The sequence below is a fragment of the Montipora foliosa genome, chromosome 1 (genome assembly GCF_036669935.1).
Source record: "Montipora foliosa isolate CH-2021 chromosome 1, ASM3666993v2, whole genome shotgun sequence".
In the NCBI taxonomy this organism is placed as follows: Eukaryota; Metazoa; Cnidaria; class Anthozoa; order Scleractinia; family Acroporidae; genus Montipora; species Montipora foliosa.
This window is the reverse complement of record NC_090869.1, coordinates 2,631,888-2,634,387: the sequence shown is the minus strand read 5'-3', so window position 1 is coordinate 2,634,387 and position 2,500 is coordinate 2,631,888. Positions and strand designations below refer to the sequence as shown.

At 40.8% G+C, this 2,500-nt stretch overlaps 2 protein-coding genes across 3 annotated transcripts in view; both read right to left on the bottom strand.

Moving 5' to 3' along the window:
- Positions 1 to 2,271, bottom strand: part of LOC137994861 (protein NLRC3-like) — a 34,652-nt gene extending 32,381 nt beyond the window's left edge. For both annotated transcript variants that reach the window (XM_068840537.1, XM_068840477.1), the window contains exon 1: positions 2,134 to 2,271. The gene's annotated coding sequence lies outside the window, so the exon portion shown is untranslated. The remainder of the gene's footprint in view (positions 1 to 2,133) is intronic.
- Positions 1 to 2,500, bottom strand: part of LOC137993521 (uncharacterized) — a 520,905-nt gene that overhangs the window by 210,699 nt on the left and 307,706 nt on the right. The gene's annotated exons all lie outside the window — the stretch shown is intronic.

Here is a 2,500-nt window from a genome sequence, read left to right as displayed (position 1 = left end):
ATGCTCGGATCAAGTGCATTGTCACTTCCACTGTTTACATGTGCGACCTTATACAGCACCTCACTGGTTTAAAAAGGTCGTCACGTTTGCCCTGTCAATTCCAACCCCCTACACTTTAAACACTGTCCTAGCTGCTCAACTGTGTAGTGTTCTGGTTCTCTCTCGAGAATAGAGCCAAGAACATGGTCGACGTTGCTAAAAACCAAATAGATTGAAGCGATTACTATGCCTCATTTCCGTTGTAACTCTTACAGACTGAACTTTGCTTGTGTGAGTCACCTGGGGGTCTATAATTTCATGACGTCATTAGTGCAAAGCGCTATTTAACCCAGGACGTTACATATCGTTAATTTCGATACTCGATAAAATCGATCCTAATCGATATTTTTCGATACTAATCAATCGATTAATATCGGAAATCGATAATAATCGATAACAAAGTTTGTTGCGATTATCGATTTTGATCGATTTTATCGATTTTCGTAATTACAGTTCGATTTCAATCGATTTCCATCAATTTATATCGAGAATATTGAATAGATATCGATCGTAGGCTCGATTTCACCGTGATTTTCACCGCTCGATTTCTCTCATGCGGTTTACGTTCCTCCCGGAAAAGAGACGGTTGGACTCGTGAACAGTGGCTGGGAATCGAGCTTATGCAGAAACGAAATTCATTCAGCGATAGGTTTCCGTGAGTGGAGGCACGCCATGTTTTGAGCAGTTCACAGCGTATACATGTTTACACTGATCTAAACAGTGTGTGGTCTTCGCTCGAGCTCCAGGGGGTTAAAAATTTCCCCAAATGCGAATGAGTTATCTCAGATTTATGGCCAGGAGCGGAAGAAGATTTACAGTAAGACAAAACCCTTACTTTAGAGTTGACCTATTCTCTCGGCCGAGTAAACCGATATAATCGATAATCTGCGCCTAAATCTTGGGGTTGATCTCTCATACACCAGTCAAATCTTGAGCCAGTGTGGCCCAGTGGTTAGGGCGCTTGCCTTGAGATCGGTAGATCCCGGGTTCAAGACCAGCTCTGACCACTCGCTGAATTTGTTCCTGGTAGTCCCTGGTTCAACTTCCCACCTGCACTTGTAAATAGCCAACTGGTTTCCCTCCGGCCAGTTGGGATTCTTAACAGTTGTTGTTGTTGTGTTCTGTTGTTTCGTTGATTGTTTCATTGGCCCTAAAAAGCCCCTATGGGGAGCCGTCAATTAAGAATGTATTGTATTGTATTGTATTGTATTAAATATGGCTCTGTCTCACAAGGACTGGGAACTACCAAGTTCACGAATTTGATTGGCTGAAATTGATATTGACCGCGGTCTAGATTTTCCCATCTAGATCGGCATCTAGATAATGTTTTGCGGTGAAAAGATGCAAACTAAAATGCAAAAATATTGCGTATTTTCTTCTACCAATATTTATTTATGGAAGTACCAAACAGCATGATGACAAAAGAGAGGATGACGAGCAAACTTTGACAGAATTAAGTTCAGCTAATTGCCACTCATCGCCGTTCGCAAGCAAAATGTCAGTTAGTACAAACCAGTTACATTAAACGAATTAAATTGTTCTTGTTTGCCAAATAATAAACATCTTATTAACCGAGCTTAGTCAGTCTGTATGAGAGAATCTTGAGCTCGGTCGTGTGTACAGACCTCACTGCGTTCGGTCTGTACTCACGACCTCGGTCAAGATTCTCCCATACAGACCTCCTACTCTTTTCTTGTGATTATCGATATTTATCGACTATTCTAGCTAATCGATGAACAATTATCGAGTACTATCGAGTAATAGATTGGTTTCCGATGATCGATATTTGTAACGTCCTGTTAACCTTAAGCTAGTTGTCTCATATAATTATAAAGCACCACGGCACTGCGGCACCAGCCATTCTTCTCAACTCAATTTAAACTTAAGCCGACTTGGCACCAGCCATTCTACTCAATCCACTTTACCCACTTTCGTTCCCTTCGGCACTGCAGCTCGCGCAGTAAAAGTAACGCTTCTTTGTGGCGGGGTATTCTGCAATCGCTCCTTTCCGCATATAATAACCGATCATGCCCAAATGTCGGAAGATCGTCATTCTATCAAGTATTTTCCTTTACAGTGTTTTAAAACGCTTACCAAAGGTTTACGAGGCTTTCATAGTATATCAGTCCGGCCTTGATTCCCTTTTCATCTTCTTCATAACTTAGCGAAATAAAACACTTAATTCAGAAACAAGCAGCAACTCTTACACCTTCCTTGGGAGCAGCAAATGAAGTATCAAATGTGGTTACCAAATTTGGTAATGTTTGAATGACAGTTGCCATAGCAATGTTGAAGCATCAGTCACGCGATTTTATTTGAAAATTCCAGAACATTTTACACTATTGTTTGATAGTGATTCGTGTCTATTTCACCCTGCACGCAATCACTGTACGTGTTAAAAATTAAATTAAATTAAAGCTGCTTGTTTTTTTGTTGAATACTGTTTACACTGTGACCGGAA